At 38.2% G+C, this 20,127-nt stretch overlaps 1 long non-coding RNA gene and 1 pseudogene across 1 annotated transcript; both read left to right on the top strand.

Moving 5' to 3' along the window:
- The window catches only part of LOC109092172, a 1,055,107-nt pseudogene that overhangs the window by 177,198 nt on the left and 857,782 nt on the right, over positions 1-20,127 (top strand).
- On the top strand, positions 132-934 carry LOC122144437. The gene is made up of 3 exons (XR_006159701.1): positions 132-346; positions 440-617; positions 775-934. It is a non-coding gene; the product is annotated as an uncharacterized LOC122144437 (long non-coding RNA).

Raw genomic sequence — 20,127 nt, 5'->3', positions numbered from 1 at the left:
ATACAATATTGTTTATCTTAAAATATATTTTGGATGCTAATGTGCGAGTCTGTTCATTAGCACTTTTTTTTTCTTGTTCCAGATGCAAGTGATTCTGCAAGACAATTAATGAGAGGCAAGTGCAGAGTTTTTGTACTTTCCTTATACAGTATGCATGTTAAATATGTCTTGAACTGTAATGTTTTTATTCTCCACAAGATGTTGCTTTACAAAAGTTGATTGGAACTGTCACAGAACTTCAAAGCAACCTTTGCTTCCATTGCCTGTCTCAGTCCATCTGCACAATACTGAAGAGCTTGAGACTGCAGAGAAGATTTTACAATCCAGTGAAGCAAGGCAAATGATGGTTAGTGCTTCTATGTAGACCATTTTGTTATTGATCCGTTTTTGGGACATTTGGCATGTTCTCTCTGCTTTGTGTACACATTTTGTATGGCAGGTGAGACACTTTAGCATAATTGGAGGAACCTCACTGGAAATGAGGGTCCGTCGCATGCTTTCCTGTGCACTGACCAATGAACTGGCATCATCAATAAATTGGGCTGGGAAGATGGTTAAAGAGCAGTCAAGGCAAAAGAGGGCATTCAAGGATACTTTCTTGAATATGTGTATATTTGGTGAGTTATAACTATCAATGATTTGAATTGTCCTTCTGCCTTTTGTGTTCCCAGAAATCTACCTTACTCTATCCAATATTTCCCTCTTCCAGTGCCTCCATTAATGTATTCAATTGTATACATTTTATACCCTGTTGTTCTTCTGTTTTGTTTTCAGATGCTGTGACTTTGCAGATGGGTGTGGGAAAAGTTTCCCAATATGAATATATTCAGGCAGTCCAGAAATGGCGCCGATATGCACCATACCGTGTGGGCAGAACTGCACATCAAACAACTACAACTGTTCCTTTGGTGCCTCCAGAAACAAATTAATTTTGTCATTTTAATTTATTTTTTTCATGACATAGTATGAAGTGCTTTCAGTTGACTGAATTAAAAGACAGCAAAAAATAAATAAATGTGATTGAACCAGTGGAAAAGTGTTTATTTTTTTATTTTTTATTATAGTAGCTTGACCATTGATTCAATGGTATGTGTGTGATTTATTTTGCATTCAGTTTTCAGTTAAATATATTTCACAATATCAAATTTGATATTTTATGAGGATTTATTTTTGGTGTTTTTGTTTATATAGGACAGTATAGAAAGCGCACAAGTGGGAGAGAGTGGAGGGGACGGTGTCAGAAAGGACCTAGAGCTGGGACACTTTCGAGGATCATCCGAAGCACACCGCACTATATGCATGAGGCTGTTGGTTGTAACATTTTAGAGTCCCCTTCGGTAGAAATCACATTCTGCGTTCCCCACGGTAAAAAAAGACACAGTCCAGGGGGGTCCCCCTTAGAAATCACATACCCACCCCCTTGGGGTGTCCCCCAAAACTGGGCCCTTGGAATTGTCCTAACCTTTCCTCCCTTTACAGCGTCCCTGGTTGCAGGTTCGAACTGTTCAACACATTTTCACTGCACAAATGTACATATCTCTTGTAATGAGACACATTACTAAAACATGTTTTTTACAGAAACTAGTTTTCCACTAAAATAAAAGATCAGCTGGTTTCAGTCATAAAGGCACAAGGGTTTCTCTTGCAAGTGGCGCACAAAATATGCATTTAAATGCAAAAATATGCCAAATTATTTTACAAAAACCTTTAAATATTATTGTATGTGGATTGTTCTTCTGCATGTTTTTAACAATACATCCATACATACTCTGCAAAGTAAAGTTTGGATTATTTTCATCTGTTTTATACAGTATGTTTCCAATATAAAACTGTTTGTTTTACAATTATGAGCATGTGGTAGTTTATTGAAGTTGATTGTAAAGCCATTGCTGCCAGTCATTTGATTTTTAGCCTTTATAATGTACAGTGTTGATCTAAATGCAAACTCGGCTCTAATTGAACATGCAGTTGTGTATTTATACATGGTGCAAGGTACGACGGTGAAACAGCGTCGTGTTATCAACGTTGATTCACTTTGCAAAATCAACACCTAATTCAACGTTAATCCAAAGTCTACAGAACGACCATAATTCACCCATAATGAAGGTAAGACGGTGAATCAACATCACAATATCAACGTTGATCCAATTTGCAAAATCGAAAGGTTATTCAACGTTGATTCAACCATGGTACCTGACGTTGTTTCAACATTGAATCAACGTTGAAATGCCTGCTGGGAAAAGCTCATGATCAACAGCTCTAACGTCTCTCGAGAAAACGCAGTTTGCATCTAGATACTGATTCTAGAAGAAACCACTGGATGATGGATTTGAGCTTAGATTGTGGAAATGCAAGAATATTTGAATGCATGAAAACATCGCCTTATACACATTCTTTCTACAAACTATAAGTTTAGACATGCATAAATACCTTGCTGTGGATTAACTGCAGGTCTGTGAGCAGCTGTAGTTATCTCAGAGTTTGAGGTAATGATCTCTTTATCTGTAGAAGTTGGAGAATTTTAGGTCAGATGCAGATTGTGGAAAACATAAAATAAACATTCATCTTAACCGCAGTCAACAGTCTGGTTTGCAAAAAGAGCGCTGTATCCCCTCAGATGCTACAGACAGCAGACTATACCATGATGCATTTCTATCAGAGCCCTGCACTGAAGTGAGAGACTGCTGGTGTGAGAGAGTGATCATGAACCTTTTGTAGGAGCTGCTGCTGTAGTTCGGCTTGATGTCGTCTCAGAGTTTGAGCTGCTGACTGGAATCAGTGTTGAACCTGGAGCTGCAGAAGATGAACGTTCAGATGCATCTTAAGACTGCAAAATCACATTTTCATACTTGGTCATTATATGACATGCAATATTAGAGATTTTTCAAAGTTCACTTTAATATCCACTCTTGTATTTAAGTTTTGAAATGCAGAATTCACTCAGCATACACTTCAAATGTATTTTGGTGACATTACAATTACAATTTAGTTACAATGTAAGATAGTTTGAACATACATTAATATTATACTAACAAACTGATGTCAAGCTATCCTTTACTTTTAGTGACTTGAAAACACATTGCAATATCATTCCAAGTGAACTTGAAGTGTGCTTTTGGCATCATTATGCCATTATAACTGAGCACCACACAGACATGCACCGTTCAAATCTGGTCTTATTTTGTTTTCTTTATATACTGTAACAAGTACTGCTATAAGCAAACAGTTTTTTTCTATCAGAGACAGCACAAATTATATAGATTTAAAGATTGCTAAGAAAAGTCTTAATATAGGCGCAGTAAACAGTGCTTGAAAATAAACGTGAAGCAGCGTTAAATATGAAATATGACTACATTTGAAATATGAAATAACTACATTTACATTGTATTTTCAGTTAGTACATAGACATGTTAGTCTATTTTTATTAAATATATTTTAAATACAATTTAGTATATTTATTTTTTCAATAGGTTGCAAGTAAAGCTCAGGCAGAGGGTCCTTTTGGCACCATTAAACAGTTATAGGGTCCTTTTGTGGCCAAGACAGAAGGGAGAATGATACTGCAACCCATAAACCTATAGTTTGTCCTGAATGGATGACATTATGATTCCTCATGCCATGTTTCTGTATCAGAGAGTCTTCTGAAATTGAGTTAGGAAGGTTTCTCACCTGAACTCTTGACAGTGTATGTGACTGAGGTCTTGACTTGATCTCTCTGAGTAACTTCACATCTCCACTCTCTGTTGTGATCTTCATTCAGGAGTATTATAGTCACACAGCAGATACAGTGTCCTGATGAGGATAATGCGTTACCTTTGGATTCTAATATCGTCAATTTAACACCAGCCTGATTCACCCAGAACAGCTCAATTCTCTCAGAACCGACCGAATCATCACAAGAGACTCCAGCATATGAATACAGCTGACAGCAGAGAGTCACAGAGAGACCTGCACTGATCTCAGTCTGTGAGACTGAAACACACAATAACACACACATCACACACTCTTCAATCATCAGGAGAGTTTAAATGAAGAATTTGTCATTTTTAAATGTGACCACATAATTGTAAAATTACCATGAAGAACATGCAGATAAACACGAGTGTCAGGTCCTTGTTTTTGGTCTCTATTCACACCAGACCATTGTCTGCAGGTGTAAAATCCATAATCTTCTGTTGAGATGTTGTTGATGTTCAGAGAGCAGTCAGACCCCAGACTCAGTCTCTCATGACTCTCTGTGTCTTTCTTCTTTTTCCCTCCATCGATCAGTTCAACAGCCGTTGAATCTTTATTATAGATCCATGTAGTTGATGTGCAGTCATGAAGAGCATTATTACAGGGCAGACGGACATTTTCACCAGAACTGATGAACACATGAGCATCATCTACTCCACTGGTACCTGAAACACAAGAATATCTGAGTGATCATTATGTTATATATTAATAAATGAAGCTTCATAAACGAACCCCTGTGACAGCAGGTCATTCTCAGGGTCAGATATCAGTGCATTCAGGAATAAAACAGTATTTGCAAATGTGAGATCAGAACAACGTCAGGAAGAATCAACCATGTTCAAACCAACTCAATCCCAGACTGAATATATATTAATATAATAATGTGTTTACCTGCGAGAAGTGAAGAGAGAATAGCCAGTCCCAGCAGAAACAAATGACACGTATCAGCCATTTCTCTTTCTCTCAGTCTTTCCAGATCCTCAGCAGCTTCTGCAGTTGAGATGTTGAGAGTGACAAAAAAAAAAAAAAAAATTCAACCAGCTAAATGAAAGAAGCAGAAAGACTAAAAGAGTTCATTCCCATCAGTCTAATCTAGGTCGGGAAATGATCACAGTAACACGTTTCCAGACCTCAACAGTGAGATCACAGCTCTAAAAATACTACAGGAAACATGTAATGTCACACATGCAAGGCTTACTATCCAAAGCAAAAGGTTCTGCAAAGAGAGTGAATACAACACACCGACTGACAAAGAGGAAACAAAGGTGGTTTGAGAAAAATACAATATTTTAGATGTTGTCTTTAACAGAGTTTAAAAGGAAACAGTACAGACTTGTTTTCTCTGCACTGAAATGATCATTGACCACACACACACACACAAATTAAATAAATAAAAAATCTGATGTTCACACATGACATGTAATAATGCGATAATACCACAACCAGTGCCATAATAGTAAACATTATTCAAACTGTCAGTTGAAACTGACTGGATGGATTTCCTCTCCCCTCCTCCTATATTAATCAAGAGGTGATCATAGTCTTAAATCTAGTGCATCTCGTCTGAGTTATTAATGTTAAAGGCGATGTGTGCGTTTGGTGTCTGAGAGGTGAGTGATGGTCTGACACGTCAGGAACACATTAACAGGGTTTAGTCATTTAGCTTTCAGCCGAGGATACTGGGATAGACTCCTGCCCTATGACCCTTCAGAGGGTCCTGTAAGGATAAGAGAGTGAGAGAGACCCATTTAGCCCAGCATACGGAATAAAAGTTATGAAGTTATGAAATTTGGCACACATATAGAAGACAGGCTGAACATTAAACACAACAACTTTGGAGTCTCTAACTCAAACCCTCTAGCACCACCAACAGTTTCACTCCTATTTATGCTAATAACTTTTGAACTGTAAGGGCTAGAAACAAAATTCTGAAAATGTTTTAATGATTTAGATTTTTCTGAAAGACCTACTTTTTCATCCATTGCTTTTATTTTAATTAAAATCAAATCAGATCATCTTCAGATCTTGAAATGGATCTTGAAATGGAATTCAAGTTAAATAGTCAAACCGTTCTCAAAAAATGTTCGAAACAAATTTGACAAAGAACATGCTGAAATGGATGTGAGGCTGTATTTTCGCAATGCATTAGCATACTGAGACCAAACGTAGTTTTTGTTATGACAACCACCAGAGGGTATCTGCACAGTTTCAGTAGAGAGAGATGAAAAACTGATATTTTTGCTGAATGGTTTTGCCAAAAATCAAGTCAAATGACACCCAGTTTTCCAAATGTCTGTCTTTTTTGCAATCAACCATTTTGAATTTTGTTGTAAAATACTATGTTTTATGAACTTATAGGTGTGTTATGAAAGTCAGTATGTGTTATCGCCACCATGCCCCGAAGGGCTAATACGGTCTAAGTTTTTCTTTGCTTAAGAAATGTATACCTGATCCGTGTCATGTATACCTGATCCATGCCATGTATAAATGGTGCATAAAAACTTCTGTGTTCATTTTGGTGAACTGATGCCACTCCTGTCAACTTTCATGATAATGCAAAGGCTGGCAACCAGGCTTGGCAAGGCTGGACAGGACAATAGAGATAGGACACGACAGGATACAAGCACAAACAAACCAAAACTACCCCGTAGTGGGAAAAACAGGCTGACATGACACGACACGACCAATGTACAACAACAAACTGACACAAGACCAGAAACACTGTTAACAGAAACAGTTAACTAGATGGGTGGGGTTAGACAATTGACATGAGAGCACATGGCACACAGAAAACAAAAGGTGCGTTCGACTTCACACAGCACTGCGCAGACCGATCGCAATCTGACTTGAAGCAGTGCATGCCGGTTAGAAATTTTGTCCGACTTGACACGGCTTCGACGCCACATGACTGTCACGTGTAGCATCAAAGTACCGCGAGAGCGTGTCGAGAGCAGTCGGCTGACTCAGCCGCAGCAGTTTCTCCAGAGCGACTGCAGGAGCACTGATGATGACGCAGCTGTTTCCCGATTGGCTAGATTCACCGCATGACAACGATCATGTGTGTTTCGGGTTTATTCTAACCTTTTCAGTTCCAATAATGGCCACAAATCTGTGTTTTAGAATGTTAAAAGCTTGTTTACTGTAGTCACACTGTTGTATTGAGTCATGTTTATCATACAACACTGATAAAAGCATACCCCCATTTATTAGTATTTAAATAGTATATGATTATGTTGAACATCATTTTTGAAATGATGGCGCTGTATTAAGCAGTATATAAAAAATATTTCTGTTGCTCATGAAAACGTTTCTGAAACATCTGTGTATTTGACAAATATTGCATTTAATTCACTTCACCTGTGATAAAGTATGCAAACACAGTGTCACTAATGGGAGCAGAAAGTGTCCCGCTTGACGTTGCAAGCGGCTGCTCCCCACAAAAAAGCTGTCTGTAGCTGTGCTTCAAGTCAAACGCACCTAAAGACAAAAGCCATGTGCTCACACAAGACAAAAACACAAGCACATGGCCAGTAAAACAATCACAAGCCATGTGCTTGAGCAAAACAAGACATGAACACGCAGCTAATGAGAATACTCATAAGCTGCATTTTCACACAAGACATGACAACATGAAAGCATGCAGCCAATGAAAAACACAAGCTGCGTGCTACACAGCACAAGACAGAACATGACATGAAGCACGCAGCTGTAAACACGAGCTCACGGGGACAGAAGAGCACACGGCCCGAGCAAACTTGAGACAGAACGCTCCCACAGCAAAACGCCGGTTTGGTGTCCGAACCCTGACACCAAACCGAAACTGAATCTGACCAAAACATGAGTGCCAGGATCTGAACACCATGCTCCAATGTGAAATAAGAATAAGAATGAAATAAGAATAGCTTTATTCGCCAGGTGTGCGCAAACACACAAGGAATTTGTTGTTTTTTTTTTTAAGGTGCTCCTGGTACATATATACATACATGCATACATACACATCTGACATGAGAACAGAATAAAAATAAAATAAAGGCACACAGACAACATGAAAACAAGACAAGACAGGAGTGTCAGGGCTCATAATATTTGATCATAATCATAATATTTTACAAGTTTGTTTGCTCTGTCTTTTCTTTTTTAAGCTGAGTTGATAACTGTTTAACTTTGGGTAAAAACGAAGCTCATTACTGTCACTTTTACCCAGCCACCAAAGCATTCTCAAGCGCCACCAGATGAACGTTTTTAGAAGAGTGCCTGCCATTTTTCAGTTAGATAAAAATGCTTTGGTGGACACACGTTTATTGAATATTTGTTGTTAGGCATATAGCTTATCAGTCTTTTTTGCATTTATGAAATATACTGGAGCCAAACCTGAGAAAGGAGTCCAGAATATTCCACATTCCTGAACACATAACTTACACAGTTGTGATTCATAGGTAGGGATGGTAATTGTGAATGAGCATGCACACAAGCCCCATTTAAGAATGATTGGAATTCATTAACATACAAAGTAACTATCAAATCTGATGTTTACAAAGCGTTTGTGAGTTTTCGGGAAGGTCTGTTTTATGCGCAAATTATTATGAAACAAGTTTCATGAATGAGCAACATTCATCAATGAGTCCAACAACTCCAGATTTTTAAAAACCTACTATTATTTAAAAAAGACCAATATAAAACAAAGACCAATCGAAATCGACTAGTCGCTGATGATGTCATTAATGAACAAATAATTCTGGAGCTGAGACTTAAACATCTTGTGCACAGCTATGCCATATGACACAGCGCTGCCCACATGGCTATTGCTATGGCTATTTTCTCACAGATTTCTGCTCGTTCTAAATCAGGTACAGATACAGATAAAGTAGCACAGTAAAGATTACATTCATATGAATGCATTAGTGAGAGCGATGGCGTGTGTGAATTAATTCTAAATGGCAGCATCCCTCTACTAGTAGTGAAGCTGTGGGATTTAGTTATTAAAGAAATATATGCTTGAACTTTTCAGTTTCTAAGCTATTTTTACTGAGAAATCACAGAACAGTGTTGACAATACATTTCCGCTCTGAATGATCCTGTGTGCGCGAGATCACACAGATCTCGAGCTAATGTACGAGCTACTGTCTGTAGTGTTGGCATTCAGTGCAGCAGCAAATTAGATTAGAACAGCGAATAAAAAAATTTCAATGGCTGAAATGAATCTTGGGAACACAGTGGTGTTGTGTGTGAGAGGCTGTCTACGTTCTATTCTCACCTGACTTGTTCATTTGCAGACCTACACCCGCATGACAATAAAAAAATGTTGTATATCCATCTACAATGAAATATAAATTATTATTATTATTTTTAGCTTTTTAGCCTTTATAATCAACAATATGGTTGGTTATACATCAAGTCACCACCTGAAAATGTATTTCATTTCAAATCATTTAACTAACCAGCTAATATTCATGAAGAATATTGACAAAACATGTATTAATGTAATTGTCTATTGGCAATATGTTTAATATGTTCTATATTTATTTCTATTTATTAAAAATAACAACATGAATTATCAATTTGCCACTTCTATAAATCAATTACTTAAAAAAATCACAAATCCCTTTACTCGTCTTTTACTCTAATATATATATCATGGTACACTAATGATTCATTATTACTAAATACAAAATTATATTTAATAATACAAAACAATACAATACATAACTCCACATGATGTTTCTCTCTCTGTGCCATTTAGTGCTCTCAGACGTGTGTCTTTAATCATTTCTGTGCATGGCTGCATAACGTAATGCCGAAATACACAATAATATGTTTTAAATTTTAAAAAGTAAATTAAAATAAATCAGGATCGTTTTCTAAAGTATGTTTTCATGGGTGTTAATCGCTTCATTTTTGTTGGAAGAAAAAAACAACTATCACACTGTGATAAGGGCTGAAGGTGAACGCAGGCGAAGACGTATTGGTATAGAACAATAAACCGAACTGTGTATTGGTCCAGTAACATCATGTAAACTGCAATTACAAGAACTGCAGTGATGCAGATGTCATATCATAGCAATCTATCAATAAATGCACACACACACCTTGTATTCTCTGATGTTCGCTCTGATCGGCGCCCCTGCGGCTTGAAAAACGCGCTGAATCCATGCAGACTCAGATCAGGAGCCGAAACTTGACGCAGCTTGCGGCCGTTTCAAATTAGTTTTTAAAGGGGACTGAAGCGATCACAAATTAATTAATCAAATAATTTTTTAGGGGGGCTGGGCAGAAGTTTAGGGGTACTTTCGGGGTACTGAAGCCCCCCTAAAAAGGGCCTAGAGACGCCCCTGATTGACACCAAATTTTGTGTGCGTCATTGTCACCCTATACCAGGGGTCGGCAACCTATGACACGTAGCGAATCAGTATTGATTAATAAAAGTCGCGTGGCAGCGCTGACAACAAGTTTATGAGCTTCTGAATGTTACTTTTTGCACAGCGTGATCTCAGAACTCTGTGTGCGAGTGGGGTGAACATGATTTCTCCAAGTACAACATGTTCCTGGATCAACATCCTTGCTGATCCTGGAACAAAATTCCTATCAACCAATCAGAATTGAGGGATAACTTTTCAGGAAATATTTGGTTTAGGTTTAAGATCAGGGTTAGGTGCTTCTAAACCCTTCATTTCACATTGATTTTAGGAATAAATTATGGATAGGGTTAGGTTTAGGGGTAGGGATTGGGTTAAGTCTATATTTTTGGACAGTTATGTTGATCCAGGAACATGTTTTACTTGGCAAAATCACGGCGACCATTCGGGTGGTGTGTGCGTACGCACGCGCATCAATTAAAGCAGCACATTAACAGTGATTAAACTGAACTGTTTTAATGCACTGGCCTTGTCACACACACACTGTACGCTCACACTGTATATCTGTTATTCAAAACATTTTTTGGGAAAAATTTAAAAAACAAATTATGAAAAAATCTTCAGAAACTATTTGCATGAAAATCAAATAGGCCTATTGTTTTTTATTGTATAATTTAAAAATGTGTATATATTGTATAAATACAGAATACATTGGGGTTGTTGGCACAGTGGTTAACCAGAAAAATTAAAAATGGCATGTCATGCCGAAAAGTTTGCCGACCCCTGCCCTATACTGATCACAATTTCATCACAGCAGTTTGCCCGTTTTGCCTAAAATCATCTCCATATGTCTTTAATTAGTTGGTCTGAAGCTCATGCTTTGATGACAACTCTCAGAAGAGCTTAGCATGCTTGATATGGCAATGATAATGTATTTGGCCTTGGCTACGCTGCTGCTGTTATTGCAATTTAGCTCAAAGAGCATCTAAGACTTGATGGTGTACGAATAGACACACATATGTAAGGGAAACAGGTCAATTTAGCTCAAAGGGAATCATTTAAGATTTTAAAGGGAATTTGAACAGAATCACTGTTTCACGGCTGATCACTGAAACGGCCAGCGATTCACTGAACCAACCGTATAACATCAACTATGCAATGGATATTAATACCCAAAATATAGTGAAAACAATATTAATTAGCACAGTAACAAGATCGGCAGTTTAAGACATTAACTTGTAAGCACAAAACACAAGATTCTTGAAAAGGGGGTTTCCCGAGGTTGCTGATTGGCTGGAAGTTCAGTAGTTGTTGAAGTGACATCTTGCGAAGCCCGTGGTTGGGCGTTGGCTGACGATGAGGAGTTGTGGGCTGGTTGAAGTTGAACGGGCACTCGAGGTCAGACTCTGAGACACGGCGTTACAAAACTTAACTCAGAACACGAAACTCTCAAACGGAAAAGAAACTAAAGTAAAAGAATAGAAGTAAAGTTTGACGAGACTAGGTGGTGTTTCTTCTCATTGTGGCTAAGTAGCAGCAGGCGTGCAGGCCGAAGCACGCTGGAACGGCGCTCGAAGAACGCTAAACATAATGACAAAAAGCATGGCTAAAAGCTGAAACTACAAGCCAAAGCAAAATTTGATGGTGTCCTGAGTATTTAAACTGGCCTTTTGGCCACACCTCAAATGTTGTCTTGACCAATTGGATATTGTCTTTGCTCGAGGTATCATAAATCATATGTTATCTTATCAAGCACGTGGTCTGAATTTTCCCGCTCTTGCAGGGTATAATTTTTGACATGACTCCTATAACAAGAATATGATACATTTGACAAATAACTGATGGTCAGAAACGTTTCAAGCAAGAAGATTCGCACACACACATACTAAACATGAATATGAATACTTAAACTATTCAGTAGTTAATAAGTGATTAGAAACATGATAGTCAAATGTGTGGGTTACACATAAATGAATATGGAGTTAAGCAATGCACTGATATTCATTTATAAGTCTTTTTGAGTTCATCTTGGTGCAACTACATCTATAAAGACAGTTCCTGTGCCATTCTCTGACATAAGGATGTTCTGTGTGGAGCCCAGAGGTTAAAAGGTCCCCTTAGGAATTTCAGTCTGGTTCTGCTAGGTGGGGGGAAGTCAATCCAACGATCTTGTTTACTCTCATGGGTTTATATGTGATGGTCCGGCTGTGCATCTCTTTCACCATCAATCTTGATTATTTGCCCCAAATTTGACAATCTCTTTTCCGAACTGAAATTGTCAATAATTGTTCTAATGGTGTTAATGTTGAAAGCTGTTCTGTGAAAGAGTCGGTTGGTTAGTGGACTTGCTTCTGACTTGTTGCACTAGGAACTGATTTACAACATCCTGTTGCCTTTCTGAGGAATTCTGCTCCTCATGTTTCAACCATGGTCCTGATCGAATCTTTCATTTGTCTAGTTCGGGTCTGATACGCTACACATAAACAAATCAAGCAGGAAAACAAAGGAGCATGAACACAACACAAGCCAATACACATGCTGTAAAACATGCTGCTGCATCAACTGACACTTTGAAACATGTTGTCAAAAGTTTTCACTTTCAGGCCCCCAAAACACTGTTGTCATGCAAATTAATGAGAATTCACACCCAACAGTCCAAACTGGGTTCAGAGATCATCAGTTGTGTGTGAGTTAAGATGCCAGTTCCTGTTCTGTCTTGAAGTGTATGTGTGTGTGTGTGTGTGTGTGTGTGTTTTTAAATAACCTCTACGTTCAAGCAAACTTTTCACAGCCAGCAATAACACATTTCCAAACCTCAACAGTGAGATCACTACTATAAAAATAGTTCAGAAAACATGTAATGCAACACTAAGCACATAGCTTACACCTTGATCAATTAAAACTAGACAAAGTTCATGAAAAAGTTCATGTTCACTGTTGTTGCAGTGTGTACTGACCGGGAAAGCACAATTAGTTTTTTCAGCTTTGAGTAGTGAAGATTGTCAAAGCTATGAGAAAATTAAGTCAGCAGTGTTAAAAGTGTATGAATGTGTGCCGGAAGCATATCGTCAGCCTTTCAGGGCTTGTAGAAAGGAACACAAGCAGTCTCATTTAGAGTTGGTACAAGATTTGAGAAAATATTTTACTTGTTGGTATAATGCACTTGACATTAAGTATTTTGATGATTTGATGAAATTGATGATATTAGAACAATTTAAAATATTTGTTCCTGACAACATTGCTACGTATATTAGTGAACATGAAGTTAATTCACCTGAACAAGCAGCGTTTGCTGATGATTATGTACTTCCTCCCATTAAAACAATGGGTAGTACAATTCGATAATGAAAAATGCTACTGTAAAGTAATGGATTATTAACGTCTACACCTACCACAACCCTAACCTACCCTAACAGTAATGCAAATGCAGTAATTATGTGTTATATTCGTGGTTGTAGCTAGAAGGGATACAGCTACAGCAGGGATAGGCAACTTCGGTCCTGCAGAGTTTAGCTCCAACCCTAATTAAACACTCCTGAACAAGGCAATCAGTGTTTTCGGGATTACTAGCTAGATACAGGCAGGTGAGTTTTTATGAGGGCTGAAGCTAAACTCTGCAGGATAGTGGCCCTCCAGGACCGGAGTTGCCTATCCCTGAGCTGCAGGAAACCAACAATAAATATTTTTTTCTACCTATTAGATTGTGTTTTTATTAAAGTCTACACCTACCCCAACCCTAAACCTATCCTTACAGTAATACAGACACATTAAATGTTATGTCAGGACACCGGAAGACAAATTAACAATTGATGTGCGCATGCGCAGTATACCCTGGTATTAAAATCTGACAGGTAGGATAAAATGTCAGGACACCGGAAGACAAATTAAGAACAATTTACTTTGATCATCAAATCCCCCCTCTGTCAAAACTCTGTGCGCTCTTGTGCATGTGGACAGAAATTTTATAAAACATGGACTTTACTTTCATTAAAAAAAGCTTATTTCTGCTATTGTAGGCTCATTTTGTAAATGTAAGCTGTTCATTTAAATTAGAAACAAGCACAAACTGGGTGTTTAATGCAAATGTAACTGGCCACATTTACAAAATCAGGTGATTATGTTCGCCCATCTATGCAAATATGTCTTTATGTATCAGACAAAAGTACAAGGTTAATCACTGTCTGTCAGGTTATAGTGATCGTGTCGATTTTCAAAGACACTGATGAATGGTGCACCACAAAACAGCTAATGGTTTTATTTATCATCAAAAACAAAACAACTTTAAGCAAATAGTGTTAAATCATATCTAAAGGAATTATAAATTTAATCCATTTTAATTTTAATCTAAATTTAATTTCAGTCGGCTCAGCTTCAGAAGATGCACGGCTTCAAGGTGACTTTGTTTCCATATGTGTGCACTTGTGCACCGGGAAAAACACATCGGCTCCCTGTTTACAAAAATCCTAGACGTATGCAGCGTTATTATTATTATTTTTTTATTTTTTTTCATGGTCTCAACAAAAGTTGTTTTCTCGTGATCTAGATATAAACAATAGCTGGAAACTGGAGAAAGTAGAAAGAAAATAATAACATGTCCTCTGTGGTTTTCTGATTGGATAGTTAAAAACACTCATCCTGGTGTGAAAATGCCCTCTTGAGCTTAACGGAAAAAAAAAAAACCGGATCTTGAGCTTAACGGCTGCGTCTGAAAGCTGGAAATGCTGCTTTCGGAAGATTTGGTCAGTTTTCAGCAAAAAACTCTGGCTCTTTCGGATCCCAAATGGCTCTTTATTTAGTACCCCCTCTGGCTTTTATAATTATACCAAATTTGTCAATGTTTTGACCTACACTGTAAATGATTTCTGTTGTTTACACAGTATTATACTGTTGATCTCAACAGTTTCTTGCTGTATAAACTGTGTACAGTGTGTTACTGTAGATTTGGTTGTTTTCACAGTATTATACTGTATTCTCAACAGTTGAGTACTGTGTACACGGTTGACAGTATGTTACTGTAGATTTTCAATGCATTCTGGGAAATTATCAATTACTGTAAATCAAAATACAGCAGTGCAAACTGACTGCAAAAAACACCACAGAATTTCGCAGGTAAAACTGCTATTCCTACATAAAAAAAAAATTCAGGACTGGGTGCCATGCATTAACACTCTTAATTTCTGTCAGTGGGGGGTGCAAGAGAACGCATTTGAAAGAGTTTTTCCTGTAATGTCGGAAACATTGTGTCTTCTCTGCGACCTGGAAATGTGCTTCATCTGGTGAGTAATAAATAATAATATTTTCATGCATAAAGACATTCTAGCTAATTCTAACTAATAGATTTAATTTTAGTTTAGAATAGCTGACCATGATTTTGATATTCAAGGTTTATACACAACATTTTACTAGTGTTTAAGCTGTGTACAGTACTCTTTCAATGTAGTCTGCGACATGTCACTGTAAATTTAAATACAGTAATATGAAATGACTGCGAAAAACAACCACAAACTGCCATTTTGTGAAGAACTCTTACAGTTCTCTGAGCAACTTTGAGGGTGCCTTCGCCTCGCGTCGCTGTCTGTAAAGTTTGCCATAATAATATCATCTTCGAAACACATATCAAGTTATTTTTGATTAAATCCTATGGCTCAGTGAGACCTCTATAGACAGCAGTCATTGAACTTCTCAAGATCCATAAAGGTATTAAAAACATATTTTAAAACTGTTCATGTGAGTTCAGTGGTTCAATCTTAATATTATAGAGCAATGAGAAAACTTTTTGTGTGCCTAAAACAAAATAACGACTTTTTTTTAACAATCTTTAGTTATGGGAGATTTCAAAACACTAATTCAAATATTTTGTTTCGAATCAGTGATTTGAATCGCGTGTCAAAATGCTAAACTGCTGAAATCACATGACTTTGGCTCTCCGAATCACTGATTCAAAACAAAAGATTCAAGTTCAATGTTCAGTGACATTGCTGTCTATAGAGGCCTCACTGAGCCATCGGATTTAATAAAAAATATCTTAATTTGTGTTCTGAAGATGAACGAAGGTCTTATGGGTGTCGAACGACATGAGGGTGAGTAATTAATGACATTATTTTAATTTTTGGTAAACTAACCCTTTAACACCAGTCGGGAGGGATGTTATTAGGTTCATCGGACTCCATCTTGGAAAAAATAAAATAAAAAAAAATTCAGACAACTAGGCTCCAACAAATTTCACTTCATTCATACATTTTTGTTACAAATTATTTTCCATTAGTAACACCAATGGGCTTTTGCATAAATGAATGTTTAGAGCTTATCCCTTATTGTGACATGACTTATTAGAGATGATGCTACATATTGTGATCACAAATCTTTTTATTTTTTTGTATTTACAGGTTTCTTGTCAGGATAAATCCTTAAAATTCTAAATGTTCTAAATTCTAAATTCTAAATGTTAAAATTCTGAGTTCCAGGTGAGCAGAAAGAGCGGGAGGATTGTTGGGAGGAAAATGCTCTCAGTTACTAACGTAACCTTGATTCTCTGAGGTGAGGGAATCAGACATTGCTATGGGAATTACCCTTTTCTCCAAATACTACTGAAGCCTTATTGAATCATGCCAGTGAAACTGGCCAATGGAAATAAAGTGCACAAAATATGAGGGGTCCCCACTCTATATAAAGCAGCGCTTGTACGTCATCCATTCAGAATCTTGACTGAAGCACTTGGCATTTTAAGATCCTGAGCTAGGTGACACGGTAATAAGAGCAATGTCTCGTTCCCTCATCTCAGGGAACCGAGGTTACGTTAGTAACTGAGAGCATCCCCTTTCGATTCGGTCACTCTACATTGCTATGGGAACATATAAAATCCCACCATGTCACAGCGATGGAACCTGGCTCGACTAAGTATATCAAGTTTCACGTACAGAACCGTAATGAGAGCGGAAATGATATTGGCGCTCAACTTAAACACAGCTCATGTCTACAGGACCTAGGCGAAACCATGTAAAGTCAAGGGGGGCATGGCAATAGACCATGCTGTGTCACACCAGGGGCGGAGTTTACGCCGGTGAAACAAATGTGAAATGGCAGCGTCTCCGGCTGGGTGGATGATGGCCAGCCTGCCGCCATGCAAATATACTGAATAGATATGCCATTTGCCCAGGCCCATGAGGATGGGAGTCCACGGGTTAAGTGGGCCCGAACCCCTATAGGACATTTCACACCCTTAGAGCCAAAAGCCAAAGCAATTGCATCGACGATCCAGTGTGACAGCCTTTGCTTGGACATAGGCAGGCCTTTTGTGCGTACTCCAAAGCGTGCATACAATTAGTTGCTCCAAGAGCCTGAACTGTATAGAGCGCTCGGTATAAATGCGCACTGCACTTATAGGGCACAGCAAGAGTGTATTGAGCGGCTTAGCCAGTGTTTCTGGGCAGAAAGCAGATAGTGTTATGACCTGTGCTTTAAATGGAGTCAAAAGCACTTTAGGCACATAACCTTTCCTAGGCTGCAATCACCTGTCCCGAACTCAATACACGAGTTGTCAATTGACAGTGCCTGCAGGTCCCCAGCTTGCTTAACAAAGGACAGCGCGAGCAGGAGTACTGTCTTGAAAGAGAGCGCACGCAAGCTCGCTGATTGAATGGGCTCGAACGGGGCCCCTTTTTTTTTTTGGAAGGAAGGAAGGCAAGAATTATTGGTATTGGGTATTTGAATGGGCCTTCGCCTCGCGACCCGCACCAATTTCTGAAAACTCTCCATTAGGGATGTCAATTTTCGATCGATCGTCGTTTAAATGAATGATCAATTAATTGATTAATCGTTAACCTTAATGCTGCAAAATGTGCCACGCAGTCACCAGCATAACAGGATGTGCAAAAGCCACACACAAACACACACACACACACAAAACGCTTTCTCACTTTAATTAAAGGGGTTTTAGTCTGAATAAAATGCTAGTAGCAGGATTATAATAATGAATAGATGTGATTATGATCATTTGATAAAACGAAGAGAGAGCGCCATACATACGTTTGAGGTCATTTTACTTTGTTTCCTATCCTGCATGGAGACCGCTGAACACGCCTGTTTAAATGGTTTTGTGGTGCTCATTGTCATCATCATCTTTATTTATTTGAGCATCTGAGTTCCACAAAGTTCTACATAATAACAAGGTTCAGCACAGTAGGCAAAACTAAAGAAGCATACATGCACAAATGAATAAGTAAATAAATAAAATAAAATTAAAAATTGTGGATATTGTTGTACTTTAAAACACAATTGCAATGTTTTCAACTTACATTATGGCATTTAAAATAAAATTATCCCAAACATAACTGTGGCTTATGTGGCTGTGCTGGGCAGTAAGTGAACCGCTTCCATCGGCACTGCTGCAGCAAAAAATCTTTTTATGTGATTATTATAACCAGTACTTAATTTGATCCTGCTGGATTCTGCTCTGAAAAATGTCAGATTTTGTATTTTTGCTTTCCGGTAGGCCTATTTGTTTTTAAAAATCCGGCATACAGTGCATTAGATCGTGACAGTGCGTGCGTGCATGTGTGCAGACGAGGACGAGCGAGCGCGTTTGGATGTATTTGGAGGTTATTGCTCATGTCTCTTTCGGCACAAATCCAAATGTTTCCATATTTGCAATGTATTTCAATATTAAACTATTATTTATAATGTAAACTAGGCTTGTATTTATAGACGGAAAAGATCATCCTCTTCATATGAGCAAAAACGTCCTTGGCATAAGAGTGAACCGGTATACTACGGTCTATTTAAACTGACCAGTTTAGCCTTTTAAATGTTTAGATGACTATTTTATTTTGATAATGAACAGACTGCGATGTAAGTTTGAATTGCTGGAATACGTTTGCGCCAGGCTCCGGCGCGATTGAAACAGCCAACACATTAAAAAAAAAAAAAACTTTTCCGCAAAAGTGTTTACTTTCATTTGTGCATGCTCACAATAAAAACAGAAGATTTGTGCTCTTGTAAAATAAAGCAAACAAACAGAATGCGCGTTGTCATCCTTTTCTTTCCATGAACTTATGGAGCGCCACCACACACTTTTGTTTTAAATCTGTTATCTTAATTATTTGAATTTTTTTTTTTAAATATATGAAAACAAATTGCTATTTTTGTGGTACAGGTCCTTCTCAAAAAATTAGCATATTGTGAAAAGTTCATTATTTTCCATAATGTAATGATAAAAATTAAACTTTCATATATTTTAGATTCATTGCACACCAACTGAAATATTTCAGGTCTTTTATTGTTTTAATACTGATGATTTTGGCATACAGCTCATGAAAACCCAAAATTCCTATCTCAAAAAATTTGCATATCATGAAAAGGTTCTCGAAACGAGCTATTAACCTAATCATCTGAATCAACTAATTAACTCTAAACACCTGCAAAAGATTCTTGAGGCTTTTAAAAACTCCCAACCTGGTTCATTACTCAAAACCGCAATCATGGGTAAGACTGCCGATCTGACTGCTGTCCAGAAGGCCATCACTGACACCCTCAAGCGAGAGGGTAAGACACAGAAAGAAATTTCTGAACGAATAGGCTGTTCCCAGAGTGCTGTATCAAGGCACCTCAGTGGGAAGTCTGTGGGAAGGAAAAAGTGTGGCAAAAAACGCTGCACAACGAGAAGAGGTGACCGGACCCTGAGGAAGATTGTGGAGAAGGACCGATTCCAGACCTTGGGGGACCTGCGGAAGCAGTGGACTGAGTCTGGAGTAGAAACATCCAGAGCCAACGTGCACAGGCGTGTGCTTTTGAACCAGAAACAGCGGCAGAAGCGCCTGACCTGGGCTACAGAGAAGCAGCACTGGACTGTTGCTCAGTGGTCCAAAGTACTTTTTTCGGATGAAAGCAAATTTTGCATGTCATTCGGAAATCAAGGTGCCAGAGTCTGGAGGAAGACTGGGGAGAAGGAAATACCAAAATGCCTGAAGTCCAGTGTCAAGTACCCACAGTCAGTGATGGTCTGGGGTGCCATGTCAGCTGCTGGTGTTGGTCCACTGTGTTT

The sequence above is a fragment of the Cyprinus carpio genome, unplaced genomic scaffold (genome assembly GCF_018340385.1).
Source record: "Cyprinus carpio isolate SPL01 unplaced genomic scaffold, ASM1834038v1 S000006675, whole genome shotgun sequence".
In the NCBI taxonomy this organism is placed as follows: Eukaryota; Metazoa; Chordata; class Actinopteri; order Cypriniformes; family Cyprinidae; genus Cyprinus; species Cyprinus carpio.
The sequence above is the reverse complement of the archived record's forward strand: the minus strand, read 5'-3'. Positions and strand labels throughout refer to the sequence as shown.